Genomic DNA, 19,292 nt, shown 5'->3' on the forward strand with positions numbered 1-19,292 from the left:
ATCCAGATATTTATCAAGGCTTTAGTAATATTTTACAAGAAGACTGCAGCTTTTTTTCCTTCAGGCTGATTTAAATTACTTAAGGCCTAATAAAAAAAGCAGCTCTTCTGTTTATTAGTTAAAGAACACGGATTAAAATTTAAATATGAGAAATAGCCATAGTTAGCCTAGTATAAAAACCTAATTGTGTCACAGAGGTTGAATACAAATATTTAAATAGGCAATTAAGACAGTCTGTGGCAGGTTGTGAGTTTAGATTCAGGTTGAAATCGTGTAAACTTAGCTTGTGAAAATGTGACTGCTTTTATTTTGGGTACGATTCTATCACTTCCTTGCATAAGCTGTGATCAGACTTAGCTTCTGTATGAGAAATGAAAAATAAGATGTTACATATTGCACAAGGGCTTACCTGCATCTTAGTTGAAGATATAGAGCAGTAAACAGAAGTAGTTGCCTAAATTATTTTTCCTTAGGAAGATAAGGTACAAAGAAGAGCTTCAGCCCTCCTTTCCTTCTTCCCGTATGCTGGCTAAAATGCCTAGTCTGCCTTTAGGAAGACATGCTTGTTTAGAGCCATTTATATCCTAAATTGCTTTGTTGTAATGGATTACAGTGTTCAGTACCATTCGCAGTGGACCCTTATTGGCCAAAGCTCACTTCTTGTGAAAATGAAGAAAAGGTGAGAGTGAGGTACCCAGTTAGTTACTTCTGGTACTTGTCAGGCATGAGCCTGAGCTCATGCAGCTTTCCCACAGCTGAGGCCCATGGTGGTGCTTGGAGTCTCCCAGTCTAGTTTAAAGAGGAACTTCTTTGATATGAGAATAGGTAAACACCTGGTAAATAGCAGTTTCTGATGTCATTTTACAATAAACGGAACTCTTATGCAGACCAGCAAGTATTCAAAAGTGCTTGCTTAGTGCACATGTGCCAGTGCACTTTGATATTTGTTTGTATAGTGTTAACACTCAGTATATCCTATTTCTTTGACTGTGTTTACACTGCACTTAGAAAAAACATTTCGCTATTCTGGTTTAAATACTTGTTTGGTCTCAGCTGTGTGGATGTGACTTAAGCTTATGCCTAGAGTGGTAGGAAATCATACTGTACCCATGTCTATGTTTCACTACTGGGCTAGAACATTGTTCTTTACATTGTAGCCTTTTCCACATTAAACTGTCATACTGGTTTTAGGGATGCTACTTAAAACAATTGCATGTTGTAGGTGGGTCCTACAAAGTATGTCTTTTCTAAAAATTTTAATTAAAAAAAAATCATGGTATCATTCTAGCTCCAAACAAGGGAAGTAAGAGAATGTATTATTTTAGCATTGGTTTTCCAGTGATGGATTTTTTTGAGTGGCTATTATGATTAAGGTAATTGCAAGTGAAATTATTCTAAAGCCGTATGTATTTTCTCTTTTCATTCTGCTAAAAAGAGTGGATGGTAGCATAGATGATACCTCATACAGTACCAAGAGTCCTAACTTCCATTCCTTGAATGAATGTTTTAGAAATAAAAGGACACAGAAATAAAAGGGTTGAATATTGTACTTAACTGTTTTTGAGTTTAACCTGTTTGCCAGACTTTTATAGATGGAGTTTTATAAAAGAGCTGTTTGTTCTGATTTACAGAGCACGTAGTAATAATGAAAATATTTAGCAGAGATGGCTTACTCAGATGGTGAGTTAACCATCTAGGTGAATCTGCAAAGTCATCTAGTGATATTGTTTCATATATTTGCTTTTACTTCATGCTCATTAGAGTGGACAGATATTCTAAGTGGCTTTAGGTGTGAGAAGAGATTTTTTTTTTTTTTTTTAAATGGCCAGTGGTTGGAGATCAGGGGCATGGAGGGGAGTCAGGACTGGAGTTTATCTCTGCTTTTTTGTTTATAAACAAACGTACCCCAACATCTTTGCGGCATCCTCTTATCTGTTGGAGTTGAACAACAGCAGTGCAATACTGTACACTCGTGGTGTAATAGTGTAAAACGAGTCCACATCCCCCAGAGCAGTGCAATGAGAAATGACTGAGTGTTGTGCTGGGCCTTGTCTGTTATGCCAGCTGAGGCTGGCTGCTTCGTTGTCTCGTAGATGTTGTTCCAGCTGCAGTTTCTCTGATGGCAAAACTGCTTTTGTAGGCTACTGTCTCCCCAGTTATGCCCAACACCTTTGTGGATCTCTTTTCTAAAGTAAACTAGAGAAGTGGAGAGGAAAGAAGCAGATGATTGTGCTGGAGAAATTGTATCGGAGAACACTTATTTCCATTTCTTGATTTAAATTACATTGATAGTTTCATTTCTCTTGTCCTTCAGAGGTTAGATAACCATACAGTCAAGATTTAATGGACCACAGGTAAATGCCTGCGTGATTTTAAGCCCAGGCATGATGCGGGTGGGGGAGACTGCCTCTAACCAAGGAGAGCCTGGATGGATGCCTTCCTGTCAGGCCATTCACACTGAGCCTTTTTTCAGTGCTTTGTTGTAGAGACCTAGGCCCTTTCACACAAACAATTGCAGATTTGACTTTACCAAAGTATCATTCGTAGTCTATCTTCTGACCTGCTCTCCTCAATGATAAAACTGCGCTATATCCCCTTCACTGTAATGTAACTTGCTGAGACAAGACTCTGGTAACTGAGTCAATTGCTTGACTTTTGAACCACATCTTCTGTATGGCAGCTCTTATAATGAAGTGCTAGAACCTGCTGCGAATGTCTTCCCACCTTACAAGCAGGTTGTGCCACTCATGGGTTGTATCGAGAAACTGCTGAAGCCTTATACTTCGTGGTTTCCAGATGCCACGCCAGCTCTTTCAGCTCTTCTGAGAGCGGTTCAGAAGTGCTCATCCAACTTCCTTCCAAAGCTCCCCCTGGAGCCAGCAATTAGCAGCCACTTTTCCCTCTTTGCTGTTCCTCATTTTTCTGTTCCTTTCTGATTCTTGCTCCTTTCTTAGTCCATATGGACAAGAAAAATGAGAGATCAGAGGTGCAAATACTCCCAGAACAAGAAAGCCACAGCAGCAAACTATCCAGTTTATCCTCAGGCTGTTAACGTTTGGGACCAAGGTCTAAGGTGGTGATCCTGCCAAAAGTGAGATAGATGGCCAACAAAATAAAGGCATCTTGAAGAGAGCTTCATGTGATTGGTGGTACTGGCCATACAGAAAAGATACAAGTGGAATAAGGAGAAGTTAAACTGCCTTAAAAAGGAGAAGGAAACAGCTTTTCAGTGTAATGTTACAACCATTATGGCATTTCTGTCCCTCTGGGTGCAGAGCTTTGTCGCTTATGAAAGAGGCTCCATTGGCCCTCTGTGAAAGACCTTATTTTGCTGAAGTCAGTAGCGGCATTCCCACTGAATTCAATGTGAGCAGAAGCAAGCCAGATAAAACACGAACAGTAAATTCAGCTAAGTTCTGAAGAGGTCGGCTTCTGCCAACAGAGCAAACAATCTGGGTTGTGTTAAACTCACCTCTGGCGGCTTCAGTCTACGTTACTAGAGAACTTGGAAACATCACCCCGGTGTCTCAAGGTTCTAAGTCTTTCAGGGTTTTTTTTATGGTCGTCTGCTGCTACAGCTCACTTTCAGATAATATTGTTTTCAACCCTGATGGATCCTTATTTGTAATTCACATTTCTTCTTTCTCCCCAAAGGACCAGCAACACTCTGGCATTTTTCCTGTTGTCCCACCAAATTGTATTAGCATTTTCCAGTTGTGTGCCAAATTGAAATAACAATTCTATAAATAAACTCTCTGAAAATACTGATCTGTGATGGTGTTTCCTATATCTTGTCTTTTTGTTGAGTATTTATGTTTCTATGTGCACCAGATTTTTTTTTTTCCCAGTAATGCATGTCAGGCTGCTTCAGCTGTGCTGTGTCCTTTGTGTGTGCATGACTTTCTGCCTGAGGGATTATGGTTATTGACGGGTCCAGCCAAGTTCATGATAAATATAATTCAAGATCTCCACTGTTTTTGCTTTCATATGTGTGTTTTATTGTGAAATTTGGTTGATTCGTGTAATGAAAAATGAGTGCTTAGAAATTTCCTATATAGTATTGTTCCTTGGATCTGAAGCTTTCCTTCCAACAGCATCTCCAGGACTCTTCCTAATTATGTTACTTCATTCTGCTTGAGTCTCTTGTTTCCATGAGAATAGTAGTAATAGAGTAGCAACTGTACCATTACTAGTCCTTTTTATAATAATGTGCTACTCTTAAGTGAAACCATAGAATAAGTTGAAAGGTGCTTTAATGTCCCACATCAATATGGCATGTTGGGCTGTTCTTGGGTGCAGCTTCAAATACGGTGGTTATCACCCCTACCAATATGTGCAAGACTGGATGTACAATGAAGTCGTGTATCATCCTGGCAACGGTGGGCTTGGCATGCTTTGTTGATTCTCATCTTTCCCCAGGTATGAACCAAAACTGCCAGGCAGCCTCTGTGCCAGCATGGTCCAGTCAGTATTTAAAAAAGCTACATTTTAGCGTGCCTAAAATTGTGCTCTAGCACTAACACTCATTGTACATACCACTGAACACTTTCAGACTCCAAAACAGGGTGGCTGCATGTGGACTGCTCACTGACAAGCCTCCCAGGATCATGCAGACTACTGAACTGGGAGATTGTTTGGGACAGAGCTGGTTTGCTTAGGCCAAACACATGCTGAGGATCATGCTGTAGTACTGACCGGTGACCTGTGGAGTCCAGGATCGTTCTGGACTGTGTAATTGACTTGTATGGACATAGGCAATATATGCCACAGGAGCTGTAAATGGATGATTTGAAAACCTTTGTTGATCATGTGTGATCTAACCAGATAATCAGTGTGGAGTATTTGGCAGTAATTTGGAGACACAAGCGTCTCTTGCAATGCTCTGAAGAGCTTTTTGTGGAAGGAACAACCCAGAGGAGCAGGGATTCTTCCCATCTTGCAAAGTGTGTGTGTGTGTGAAAGTGGATATTTGTGTTTACCAGTGACATTGACATTTTCCCAACTGCCTTTGATGACACTGTCTGTGCAGCAGCCTGGACAGCCCAAGTGGCAGGCTTGTCTGAGGAAAGCACAGCTTGTGTCTAGTTGCTGTTTCATGTGACTAATTGCCAGAGTAGCTGATTTCTACGCCCAGTTTGGGTACTTTGCTGCACTGAAAATACTGTCTTTTCAAGTACACTGGTTAGGAAAACATCAAAATTGCACTTTGCTGTGGGTTGTGGTAAGGCACGCAAAGGGCAAAAGCACAAGTATGGTGATGCTTGGACAACAAAGGAGATTGCAGAAGTTGAGTAAATATATTAACCGTTGGTAGCTGGCTTTTTAAATATGATTGTATCTTTTGGGAGGCCTGAAGGATTGAACTGTAGGCTAATGCCTGCTCTGTGCTGTCAGCCGTTTTACATGAGGCTCTCAAGCTTGCACTTCTCCCACTTGACCTATTGCTGCAGTGGGGCATAAGAGCTGGTTGCTTGCAGTGCTTATTCAGGCTCTGAGTGCTGCCATGTTATACTGGTATCACACCAAAGACTTGACTCGTGCTTGGACCTGGAGAAGACACCCGCTAGCCACCAACGCTGGTCCCAGCAGCAGCCTCCTGCCTCACCTCTCACCAGGGCTCAGCTTTGCCTGAGCCACAGAACCTGCCCTGGGCCAGCATTTTTGCAGGTTTCCTTATTCAGAGCAGTGTGATAGGTAACAGGCGTAACACTGTACAAAAACTAAACAGCCCGCAGTGGCATCCTGCTCCCAGCAACATAAACCCAATTTATGGCTCCCTTTTTTCTGTTGGATCAGCTCCTCCTTCTTTTCATTTTCTTCTTTCAGGTGGTCGTGTTGTCCATATGCTATTTATAAATGCAAGCTAAAATAATTAAAAATACCCTAAGTTCAGTTCAAGTCGTGCGTGCCTAAGAGCCATTTGCACATTTCTTTGTTTGTACAACAGTAAGACTGTCCTGAGTAGAGTTCTTGTCTGTTGGCACACAGACATCCTGCACACTAGTCTAATGTCTGAGAGCTTTTCAGTCATGGTCTCCAACTCCAAACGTCAGCTCACTTGTAGTGCTACAATAAATAATTAAACTCTGTTTTTCAGGATAACACCGCAGAGCACTTTTCATTTGGTCTGGACCCTAACTCAGTTGCTGAAAGGCATTCTAGGAGTCTCCGTCAGCCAGAGGTGAATTTCTCATGCCCAGGGAAAGGGCTGAACTCCCACTGCAGAGGATTGGAGGTTTGACCCGGCGCCACCGGTGAGTCCAGAAGCAGTGAAAGCACAGTCAGGCAGCTGGGAAGGGGCTATGGGAGTGCTTTGCAGTCAGGTCAGACGAACTGGAGTGGCTGCCCGTCACCTCCGCTGCGGGCCGAGACTTGGTGACCCCTTACTCGTCACGTATCTTAAGTAAAATGACTCCAAATTACAGGAATTCTTCCAAATTAAGTGGTATGGCCTAAATGGAAAGTACAACAAGCATTGTGCTAATCTATAGTAATTCTGTTAGGGCAATGGACTGACACAAAACTACACAGATTTGGCTTTTACATTTTAAAACCACACGGTTTTCTTCCAAAGGGATATTTTTATTGTAGAGTTAAGAATGCATCAAGTTCGCACTCCTCTCATGTGAACTCCACCCAGGCTGGGTTCGTGTGGTGTCTTTGTATTTGCAGAGAGCAAGTAACACAGTGCATGCTCTATTTCTGCAAGGGGATAGTATTCAACTAAAATACATAAAGGGGATCAAATACATATGAATTCTGTACGAGGGGAAAAGCAAGTGTTTTAAACTGCTTCCCATAATTTTCTGAAATCTTAGTACCTGAATCTGTTGCAAATATTGGCATCAACAGCAAAGATTTTCAATTATTTTGGCAAAAGAAAAGTATCTCTTGTATGTAATGTTTTCTACAGGACTGAACTGATGCATCTGCTTGCTAATCTGATAAGATCCTAAACTTCTCTTACAGGAATAGTTTTATGCAGGTGTAACAATGGCTTTTGGAACCTACATTGCACCCCATGCTAATAGATTTAGACCCAAGAAAACTATGTATGCCAGAATAACTTTTAGCACTGACACTTGGCTCTTTAATACTAAAGGACTTGGGTGGGGAAAAAAAAAAAAAAGCAGGGGCCAGTAGAGGGCTCTGTCTTTTCATGAATGCCCTGAAGAGCCAGAAAGATTTTGGGGACTATGCAGTTACATGCCTGTTTTTTGTTGGTTTTTTTTTTTTTTTTTTTTTTTTTTTTTTTTTTGTATGGCACATGTTTTTAGTTAAGAGGACACCCACAGAGTTCTAGGGTCTGATTCAGAGGGCTGCACTGAATTGTTACTGTGCAATTTGACAGCTTGTTATTATTTCTAATGCACGCTTTCTCTTGTATTTTTAATTTGATTTAATATGGCTGTAAAAATGCACACCTTTGTACAGTGGGTATAAGCTACTGGCAATATAATTTTTGTTAAGTAGCTTTTTTCAGGCTCCTTAAAATTTATCCTATGAATTCACAGACATCTGTAGCTAGAGCTTGAAAGTCATGGTGTGAACTTCCCATGAATATGTCTCTGTGCACGCTCATTTCCTAGAAGTTTTGCTTCTGTAAGTCATGAGAATAAGGTCAGCTGTGACAACTGTACATCCAAACTTTGTGTGCTTTTAAGTACATAACCACTCCACCTGCCATTTCAAGTTAATCGCTCACATCTGATATTGTCAGAGGAGTGACTCTTCCACTTCCATCAGCTCAACTTCTACATTTCAGTTGCATGGAAATACATTTCAGTCTCATGGAAATAATAACTTATTCTCACCCACCATAGACATGACTTGATGACCCTCTGTAACCCCCCCCCACACACATTGGGGGTTTTTTTTGGCTTCTTTCTTAAAATCTAGGTGTTCTCCCACCAGACAAATTTTTATCAGTTTAGTTTAACAAATAAAAAAGCCTATTCTGTTGCTTAAGCGATTGAAACATCCCATCTTACTACCGTTAAAATGCCGAGACTTGGTTCTCTAGCTAATATAAATTGCCGTATATTTTTAGATCTTTTGAACTTCCTTCTAGTTAGCAAAGAACAGGCTTCTATTTTGGCCTTTCTTGCACGAGAGCTATTGTACCCATCTTTATCTGGAAATATTATGTCTTGCAGGAGCATGCTGGGGCCCCTTGAAACAGCTCCATCATACCTTTCTAGGCTCTTTCTGGCCACTGTGCCAGCAAGAACGGAGAGCACACTGATATTTTATCAGCTACTTGCTACTGAAATTGTTTGGAGTTTTTTCTTATTTCTGTCACTGGCATTTGTTGTCCTTTGTGATCATTTCTCGCATGGAGGAAAAAAAAAGTAATTTTCAGCCTTTTACAGGAAGCTTGCAGTTTCTCCACAACTGTCTTCCAGTACTGTATTAACAACGTAAAAATGTAATATTATTGCTTTCTTTGCATTGCCTTTTATTCATGCCACATGAACTTCTAGTGACTGTCACCTCCCTGCCTGTGGAACAGAGAAAAAGAAAAGGTCCATATGCCCACGCTCCAGCTGCACAGACAAAGTGCGTGTGTGCTGCTCTCTACCTCTGCAGGCTCTCGCGTAGTCAAACCTAAGGCAAGATGAAAGAGAGGAGTTTTGAAGAATATACTTTGCTACAACCCAAACTTAAGTCTTCAGCAGCAAGGATTGTTGCTCCCACAGTGAAAGCTAATGTAAATGGGTCCTTGCCTGCCAGAGGTATGGTATGGATACCAGAAGGTCTAACAACAACAAAAAGAGCTGGAGAAAAATAGGCATCCTAATTTTAAAGAAAGAGCTGACAGTGAGCAGAATAGATTGAGAATTTTATGGGTTGACATTTGTGTCCAAATATGATGCTGATTTGGGAGTTGTTATTTGTGTATGCAAGTAATTCCTTCCGTTAATTATATATAGCTGCCTATTTAAGTACAATACTTCATAATAACATGGAAACTAAGTCCCTTGTGTACTTTGGGAGTTGAAAGAGAATGAGAAAAAGAAAACCAGTCTTATATTTAAAAAAAAAAAAAGAAAAAGCAAGCAAGCATTTTCTGTTTGTTTCGACAGCCATCCTCAGTATAAATTGAAATGCTTTGAATCACTGAGTCTTTCATAGTCCGTGTTCATCACAGGCACTTTCTGCAATGCTGACTATCAGGATTAGGCTGAGCTTTGCTGTGCATCTGTGTTCTGACTGTGGGGATGGGCTGGGGCTTGGCAGTTCATTGTTCTACACACTATGTGTGGTCATCAGAGAAAAATCCTACTGAGTAACACCCTCTGGATTTCTGTTTCCATGTCTTAACACTTTCACCTGTGGAAATTGCATTAGGGCAAACAAAGTCCTACAGAAATAATCTCCCTGGTGAGGCGCTTGGTAGGATGATGCCTGTTGCTGCCTCCAGGTTGGCACTGTTTCTGTTAGGAAGAGAGGAGCAATTTTCCTCGGGCCACATCTGCTGAGTCACTTGAAGAAGGAAAATATGAACAGTTACTACCCATGTTTGAAATTCTACATCTGAAATTCAGCCTTCTCATGAAAACTGCAGTCAAGGGGGGAAATTACATGAATAATTCCTAACTTCTGTCACCCTGATCACTTGTGGAAATGTGATTTGAATTTCTGTGGGTTAGTCACCCATCCAGGACACTGGGAGGAGGAGAGGGACAGAGGAGGATGTGAAATTAAATGAAATTAAGATTACTTTATATCATAGAGTCATGGAATAGTCTGGCTTGGAAGGGACCTTTAAGGGTCATCTAGTCCAACCCCCCCTGCAATGACATCTTCAACTAGAACAAGTTGCTCAGAGCCCTGTCCAAGCTGACCTTGAATGTTTCCAGGGATGGGGCATCTACAGCCTCTCTGGGCAACCTGTTCCAGTGTTTCACCACCCTCATCATAAAAAATTTCTTCCTTATATGTAGTCTGAATCTACCCTCTTTTAGTTTAAAACCATTACCCCTTGTCCTATCACAACAGACCCTACTAAAAAGTCTGTCCCTATCTTTCTTATATGTGCCCTTTAAGCATTGAAAAGCTGCAATAAGGTGTCCCCGGAGCCTTCTCTTCTCCAGGCTGAACAACCTCAACTCTCTCAGCCCATCCTCACAGGAGAGGTGTTCCATTCCTCTGATCATTTTTGAGGACCTCCTCTATACTCGCTCCAACAGGTCCACGTCTTTCCTGTGCTGAGGACTCCAGAGCTGGACACAGCACTCCAGGTGGGGTCTCACCAGAGCAGAGTAGAGGGGCAGAATCACCTCCCTCTATCTGCTGGCCACGTTTCTTTTGATACAGCCCAGGATACGGTTGGCTTGCTGGGCTGTGAGCGCACCTTGTTGGCTCATGTCCAGTTCTGCATCCATCATTACCCCCAAGTCCCTCTCCACAGGGCCGCTCTCAATCCCTGCATCCCCCAGCCTGTATTGATACCAGGGGTTGCCCTGACCCATGTGCAGGACCTTGCACTTGGCCTTGCTGAACCTCGTGAGATTCACATGGGCCCAATTCCTCAGCTTGTCCAGGTCCCTCTGGATGACATCCCGACCATCAGGTGTGTCAACCGTACCACTCAGCTTGGTGTCATCTGCAAACTTGCTGAGGGTGCACTCAATGCCACTGTCTATGTCATTGATGAAGATATTAAACAGTACTAGTCCCAGTATGGACCCCGTGGGACACCACTTCTCACTGATCTCCATCGGTATGTTGAGCCTTTGACCACTACCCTCTGGATGTGACCATCCAATCAATTCCTCATCCACCAAACAGTCCATCCATCAAATCCATATCTCTCCAATTTAGAGAGAAGGATGTTGTGGGGGACCATGTCAAAAGCCTTACAGAAGTCCAGATAGACAACACCTGTAGCTCTTCCCTTGTCCTCTGATGTAGTCATTCCATCATAGATCACTCAGATCAAATATTTAGACTGCAAATTTCTTATCAAAATGAGATGAAAAATTGTGGTGATGACATATTGACAGCCAAGAAGAAAATTTCTATCACTGGTATTTTGTAAAACTTACTTTTAAGCCAAAACAGAAAAATGGCATAGCTGAGCTACTTAGGTTTTGGGTTGGTTTGGTTTTTTTTCACTTGAACTAACATCAATTAACACAGAAATTAATTAAAAATACAAAGTTCATTCTTGTATGCTTCAGTAATTTCAGTGTCATATTGTAAATACATAATAGACAAAGCACAGGGAGTTTGCTTGAAATGATAATGAGCAATTAATGTTTCAAAGATGTTTTCAGCATTGGAGGACCCACTCATCTGTATTTGTCTGCCCTGCCCTAGTTTGTGAGTGATGCTATCAAAAAATGGGACAAATAATATGAAATAAAGATTTTCAGGATCAGCAGCACAGTCTTTGCAGCATCTCTCGAAATGTTTTTCTTTTCATGGAAAAATCTTATATTTCACTATATTAAATATTAAAATTCTTGACAATGACAGACTATTCCCATGTCTTCCCTTTTTCAGCCATCAAGAGTTTTGTTTTGGGTTTTTTTTTTTTTTACCTTTTCAAAGGCAAAAATCTGAACAATACTACAAATACCATATTCTGTGCCTTTTATTAATGCTTCTGCCTTCAACAAGTATGGAATAACAATGGGCAAGGGACTACCTGAGATCAATGCAATTATATGCTTCGTTTTAAGTGGTTCATTATAGGAATCCTTTAAAATGGTTGCCTTGCCAATAAATAATTTTAAATATAGAGACTTAACATCTTGGTGTTGGCAGTCTTCTGCCCAGAAAATAAGGACAGAGACTTGAGCCGTCAGGTCTCTGTTATGTCACTGTTATGGTGCCCTTGATTACGGACTGGATGGAACATCTCAGGTCTGAGGCACTAGAGGTGATGGATTACATCCATTTCCCACTGCCTCAGTACAGCCATTTTTTCCCTAAAAAATTCTGAGCATTAGACAAAGGGCATAACTATATTGCATTAGGTGGAAATTCAAGTCATCTTCTGTGTCAGGACATGAGGTGGGCTCAGACCCTGTTTTCTTCTTGTACCCCTAAGTGGAAATCCTTGATGTTTATGCAGGTGACAGCAGTTTTGTCTCAGAAGACTCTCCAAAATATTTTATGATTGGGGCTGATTTAAATCTAGGCTGTGATATTCAGCTGATTGCTACAGTGGGAGTGTGCGAGTCTTTAGTGAGAACTGCAAATACTTGAGCCCTTTGAAAACTCTTCCCGGGTGGATTCCCACAGAAGCCCCTCAAAAGAAAATTCAGGATGGGGATTTAAAGGAAAACTAAATGATGAAGTTCCAGTTTTTGTCTCATCAGTATGACTGGTTTTGCCAAGAACAGTTTTTGAGTTTCCCTTCTTTGTGTGAATGGTAGAATAGGTATATTTCTGAGCATTTTTATCAATAAAGCTTAGACATCTGAAACTTGAGAGACAATGCTGCTTTTCTGTTTTGTCTTAGAGCCCTTGGGGACTCCAGATACTTTGCATAAGGGAACAAGTCTGTGGAACAATTTCTATGATGGCAAAAGTAGATCTGAAGACAAAATCTGTTTCCAATTTCTCTCTTGTTGTGAGGCATTAAATGATTTATATCTGACCTAAAAATCAAAACCTTTCCAAATTGCCACTTCCTCTCTTTTATTCGAAGTTCATGATACATGCCTGCATCCTAGTAACCAGAAAGTTATGCTAGGAGAGGATTAACTGGGAAAAGATTGGGCTGATGTTAAGTGAACTTGAACAGTCTCAGGTCCTTCCTCCGGTGCTATAGACAGTAGAAGCAGAGGCAGGAGTGCATTTATCTAGAAGTACAGCATGTCCTCCACTTTGCACTGAAAGGACTAAATTGCAGGGAATTAGCAGCTCTTCCTCTTTGCGGATATATGCCTGGACTCTGGGACTGACTTGGCTCGTGTGCTCAGAGAGCAATTGGTTCTCCCCTACCTGCATTTTGATTTAGAAAATTTTGAGTTACATTTAGAAAATTCCTTTAAAGCACAGTATAAGGTCAACTTTAAAAATGAGCATGAATTTATACCTATGTTGATCTTACTAAGCTCATTGCTGTGGCCTGGCAATAAGGTTAAGCTTTACCTACATTTTTACTGTTGCAATTCATGCTTCTTGAGAGTGCTAAGATATCACACAGCCACCCAATGAGTGCTAAAGTGTCAAAAAAATGATGTTCCAATGCTTTTCTTTTGTGAGGCGAAGGAAGGAATGATCCTTTTTATAGAAAAGTAAGCTTGTGGTGGACACCATAGTATGAGCCAGTAACGCTGTCTCATTGCAAGAAAGGCAAAACACATGCCAGGTGTATCGTGGCTAGTAGATCAAGGGAGATTATTACCGTCCTTGGTGACAGTGAGACCATACCCAAACACTTTGCCCAGGATTGCCCCCCACCTTCCTGCAAGAGAGCTGCAGAGAAACTGGAGAGTCTCCACCAGGAGACTGCTAAGAAGGTCGGGATCCTGGAGCACCATGTACCAGGGAAGTCTGAGGGGGAGGGTGGGCTCGTTTAGCATGGAGAAGAGAAGGCTGAGGGCCAATTTAATAGCATCTTGAAGTGTAGCTACAAAGATAGCAGGGTTGCACTCTTCTTGGCAGTGCCAGATGGTGTAACAAAGGACATTTGCAAAAACTTCTTCACTATGAGGGTAGTATGTGCCAGGAGCGGTTGTGGAGCCTCCAGACTTGGAGGTTTTCAAGAGCTGGTTACACAAAGCCACAAGCAACCAGATCTAGAGCTGGTGACAATTGTACTTGGGCAACCTCCTAGGAGGTTAGACTAGCAACCTTTAGAAATTTCTTCCCCCCCAACATTTCTTGAGCATCTAAGTTTAATCTTAAAAAGTTCTGACTAGTTGTGGGGAAAGCCCTCGGGCAGCGCTTTTGGATCCCCTAGTATTATAGAAGGTTTCACAGGGTTAGAGCACAGGTCTCACTGCCTTCTTTAAAGCCACAAGCATTCAGCATTTCTTCAAATCATGGGTCAGATCAGCAGAGGATGACTGTGGAAGTAGACACCTGTAGCTGAATGCAAGGCAGAAAGAGGTCTGAATTAAATCTTCATAAGATACCTGAATTCTAGGATTTTTTAGTGATTTTTCATTGGATTACTATTTGCCTTGCTTGCTTTTTGTTTTAATGAAAATTTCTCATCAGTTATTTAAATAGTGCCTAGTAATTCAGAAGAACATGAGGAGGAGCAGTATACATGAACTTCAGCCCTTTACAGACATAGGCCCTTAACTGACAGTCTCTGTATAACTAAGTTACTTCCATAAACTGTAGCTAAGCCAAGACAAGCAGGGCAAACAGATTAGTGAGAAAAGAGAACAGGCAAAACTGGGATTATTTCTGAATTCAGCTGTTTCTTAGCAGAAAAGAATGGAATTTAATAGACCTTTTTGTGCTATGCAGAGCATGTGTCCCCAGCAGAACAGCTGTAGTTGTTCAGGCACAGGCTTAAGAAGGAAAATGTGGTTTGTCCCTGCAGTTGAGAGGTTGCAAGGCTAACTTTCAATGGGGTACTTGCTTTGTTTATTCTTTCTCTATTTCTATGAGGCAGATGTAACAGAGAAAACCTTCAGGAAAATGCCCTCAGAAATATACCCAAAGGCTTCAGGACAACAGCTCTTAAGAGGAAAGGATGGCTTCAGACCTCTCCTTTCGCTCGTTACATCTCCTTCCCTCTATCCCTTACCCTAACCTTGGCACCAGGCGCTGCTCTGCTGTGGATTCAGCTGTTATTGCCACAGCAGACCAAACCCATCTGACCACATCTGCCACTGCTGCCCTTCTCTGCCTTCTTGCTGCCTCGAGCACTTGCCTGACCCTGTGCAGAGCTGTATAAGCTCTCTAAGGCAACACAACAACTCACCTGACAAAAAATAGAGAAATGTTTCAGGTCAGGGCCAGGTAGTCGCTCTGAAGGAGGATGCAAGAGGCAGCAGCTGAATTGCTCTTGCTTGCCACAGAACTGCCTGCACAACTCTGACCCACTGTTGCTTTGTGCTCATAGCCCCTGAAATGCAATTGTACAATCATATTCTTTTTCTGTTTCCAGTGAAGTGAAGAAGCAATGTATAGCTCTTCTGGGACCTATGTTATGTCAGTCTTGGAAAATGTTTCACCTTCATACTGCTTGACAGAAGAGTTCAATATCCTAACAATTAGGAAAAGACCATAGATCATCTTTATAGCTTCATAACTAGTCTCATAAAAAGACTTATGGAAGATGCTTGTGTGAGGAGGCTTCTGCAACCCTCACACAGTGCTGCTGTTGAAAAATCACAGGCTGGCTGTCTGCTCCTTGAAGATGTTTTTCTGCTGTTTAAAGTTTTGGATTGTGATCTGTCCAAAGGATCAGAGAAAGGAGCCTGCACTGCCCGTGTCTCAGCTTCAGCTGTAACACTGATATCATCCCGGGTACTGATGAATGTTAAGTTCTAACTTTCACAGAGAAATCAAAACATGAATGCAATGGGTTGCAATTCTAGAGATCCAAATTCCTGCCTCTGCTTTGTCTGTGACTTTGGGCAAGTTTGGTACCCAGTACAATCAGTAGTAGTTTCCTGTGCACCTCTCCCAACTCTGCCACAATCAGGATGCCCACATTTTGTCAGAGTATTTTCTACATTTTACAATTGCTGATGTGTTCGAATCCTTATCCATCTGTCCTGTCACAGTCAATTTTAAGTGCTAGTCTTAAATCCATCCATATACTGTCAGTGTGCAGAGTACCATCTCAACCAACTCCTTACATACAGATCAGTCCAAAAAGGAACTTTACCATGGGACAGCTAGCCAGGAATCTCCCAAAATGACCACCTTTCAGTTAAGAGACCATTAAAACAGAGGATTTCTGATGTCCTGGATTTGGTCATTTCTGATTAGGGTGTATAAAGATGCCCACTGTATTTTCTCAATCTCATTTCCCACCATGCAGTGTTAAAAATCAAGCCTCTTCTCCTTCCCTTTCGCACAGGTTAATGATTTCTTTAGCCGGGAATGACAGCTGCCTCACCTGTTGCAATGGCAATGCAAATCTCTGACTGGCCCTTTCTGGGTTCTCAGGATATTGTTCCACCTGTTCAGGATGGGTAACTATGCCACATTCTTCCCCATCTGTCTCAGATCTGTGCCTACATAGGGGCTTAAGCAAGAAAGGAAAATTGTGAGCAACAACAGCTGAAAGAGCACATCTTATTTTATAAATACTGTGTCTAGTGCAGATAAGACAAAAAATGAAAAGAAAATGGAAGACGTAGAAGAGTGAGACATTAAGAAATGGTCTATAGAGCAACAAAACCATTCTATAAATCACTGTAATAAATGCAATAAAATTTCAGAGATTCACTGGTCAATGGTTCTAAAACTGATGCAGCTCCATTTTTAATTATGTACTTGCTTGCATTATTAAAAATACCAATATATTATATTTCCTGGGATATAGTAATAATTAACTTTTAGGCTATGGTCATATGCATTGTCTAGAGACATAAAATACTTTCATATTAGTAAGAGAATTTTGATTTCATAAATTATAGAGAATCTGCCCCCAAAAAAGAATTGCAGAATCAGAACAGAGCAATGAAATTAAAATACCATTTTTTACATTTAAAAGAAATAAATAGAGGTTATACAAATGCATCATTGAATTACCTAAAATTTAACACGGTCCTCTAGCAACTACATAAAATAAGCAGACAGTGGTTGCCAATGTGTATGTTTGGAGTCATGTTTAATTAAAGTATTTTTAGTCATCAGGTTTTAGTGTGCCTTCTGGCTGTAGGTTGTTGGGGTTCTCCCTATAGAGAAGAGTTAGTTGTTTGAATGATTTAACTGTGACTCTCTGGCCCTGGAAAACATTGACTTGTAATCCTGGGATCTGGTTTCCTTATAAGAAAAGGAAATGGCGCACCTGGATGGACCTCCTATTAAACACTTCAGCATAGACCCTGGAAAGGGCTCTCTGGGGCTGTCTCCCTTTTTTTTTCTACTTACAGCTTCGACACAGAGCTGAGCCGAGGAGCATATCTGCTGCACCCGGCGGCAGAGAGCCCCGAGCGGCTGTCCCACCATGCTGGTCCAGCTGTCCCACCATGCCGGCACAGCAGCGTGCCGCAGCGGGGTGTCACACAGATGCACCCGACCGGGCTCTGCAGAAGCGGCACCCGGGTGCGACAGTGCCCAAATCAACAAGCCCCGCAATGGCAATGATGCTCCTTTCAGACGCCCAGGTGCCTGGGTGCAAGGCGGGGGGTCCTGTTGACCCCCACCTGCAGTGCAAACCCCGCTCCCCACCGCTCTTCCTCTTCCACACAGCTGCGAGCCTGAAGTCTGGAACTACAGGAAGATTTTTAAAAACCTACCTTCAAGTGCAATATATAGTGACAGAAATAGTTTTGAAACAGGTGGAAGATGGGAATAAAAAGGAATGACTGTAATGAAGTGATGAATACCATTGAAACTGTTCTTGATAATCATTCCTAATTTCTTTTTTTTTCTCATTAAAATTCTTTAATAAATAGAAGTACAAACCTCCTCCATTCCTTGCTGTATTGCTGCAGGACTGGTGAGCTATCAAACTCTGCCACAGAGGGGAAGTAGAGTATTGTTGTAAATCCATGGTGGTGCAAGCAACAGCTCCTTCTTTCTGACGGAGTTAAAGCCTTGTCAGTAAAAGCTGAAATTCTGAACCTTTTCGTGCACCAACATTTTTTTTATTTAGAGAACGAAAATAAAACCTTTGCTTTTCTGTATTTTAAACTTTAAATCTTGCAGTAGTTCTCTTTCCTTAGTATTTGTTATGAATGAGGGGAAACTACCTGGAAGCAGGATGCTCACATGTCAGTTCTCCTTTCGGACTGTAATGTACTGCTTGGCTTCAGAAGAACTTCCCTAGCCTTCTGCTGGGATGTCAGGATTATGACTCAAAATGAAGAACTGTATTTTAGAAGCTACTGATTAACTGTTAAGCAGGTGCCTTTTCACTGAATTGGCTGATGAGGAACACAGAAGTTTAGTGTCAGTGGAACAGAAGCATCATTAATATCTAAGGAGCATTTATTTGTATAAGTCATTTACATAAATAGGCTTGCAAACGTGGCTGCATTATTGCAGGATGTTTTTTATAGTCAGACCTTTGGGTAAGTATTTTCTCGAACAGTCATCTACAGAGGTGAGCGTGACCCAGACCAAGCTCTCTCCATGCAGAACTTCTTTGAAAGGAAATCTCTGAGGTATCAGGGAACCTGAAAGTTCCTGTGACTTGGGCCATGTGCAAAGGGGATGTAACACTATTGGGTACTAGGTATGTGCCAGCTTGTTGCTTTTGCTTTCTAATGTTTGTGTGTGCACGCTTCAGAGAGACTGAAAAGCATCTGGGATGTTAACAATCTGGAAGGCTGCAAAGCGCTTGCATGGAGCTGTTTTGCCTTTTACAAAGAAGAAGAGACTACAAATGCATATATGGCAAGAGGGGTGAATAGTAAAGATAAAAATTGCTTAAGTTATTTCAAGCAGTCTGTGCTACGAAGAAGCTTAATTTGGAACCTAGGTCCTACTAACGCCATCAGATTTACTGACGCCATCAGATTAATATTCTTATTCTTTTAGAATTACAAGTGTTATCAACATGGAAAGCTAATAATAGCCCTGCTGCCTCTGTAGGGACCATAGTGTGCTCTCAGATAAACACAACAAAATCAGTGCTTCAGCCCAAAGAAAATCTCATGTGGAAAACTGTCCCCAGTGAAGTGAGTGGGAGGGGTTGTTTTTTGCACAGATGTTAACATGGCAGGACACTGTCCTCTGATTCAGGCATGCTGCTTAGGGGTTTGCTAATAGGCAGCAAAAGCTTTCTTTGAAACTTCTGTTTTATAATTAGCTGTCTGGTGAAGGCTAATGCGAAAAGCCCGAATGTTGATCTGGGTGAGGCATTAATTACTTTGTCGCTTCTTCCTAGCTCACAACAAATTGTGGAGAACTTTGAGAGCCCAAGGAGCAAGAAATTAATCTTAGAAGAAGGAAAGGAGTTAGAACACAGCATCTGCAATAGCGAGCCAGCAGATGTACTGTGGTACTCCAGCCCTTGAGGCTCCCGGGGCTGTACCACCTGCGTTCCTGGTTTGAGCTGGATTCTCCTCCCACCAGGATACAGAACAGGGTCTGGTGGTAGATCTGAGCACCTGATCAGGACTGAGGTCTTCCAACTCAGATGCAAGAAGCAGGATGTGTTCCTGTAACCCCCATAGTAGCTTAAGAGT

The sequence above is a fragment of the Haliaeetus leucocephalus genome, unplaced genomic scaffold, assembly GCF_000737465.1.
Source record: "Haliaeetus leucocephalus isolate CR32 unplaced genomic scaffold, Haliaeetus_leucocephalus-4.0 Scaffold858, whole genome shotgun sequence".
Lineage (NCBI taxonomy): Eukaryota > Metazoa > Chordata > Aves > Accipitriformes > Accipitridae > Haliaeetus > Haliaeetus leucocephalus.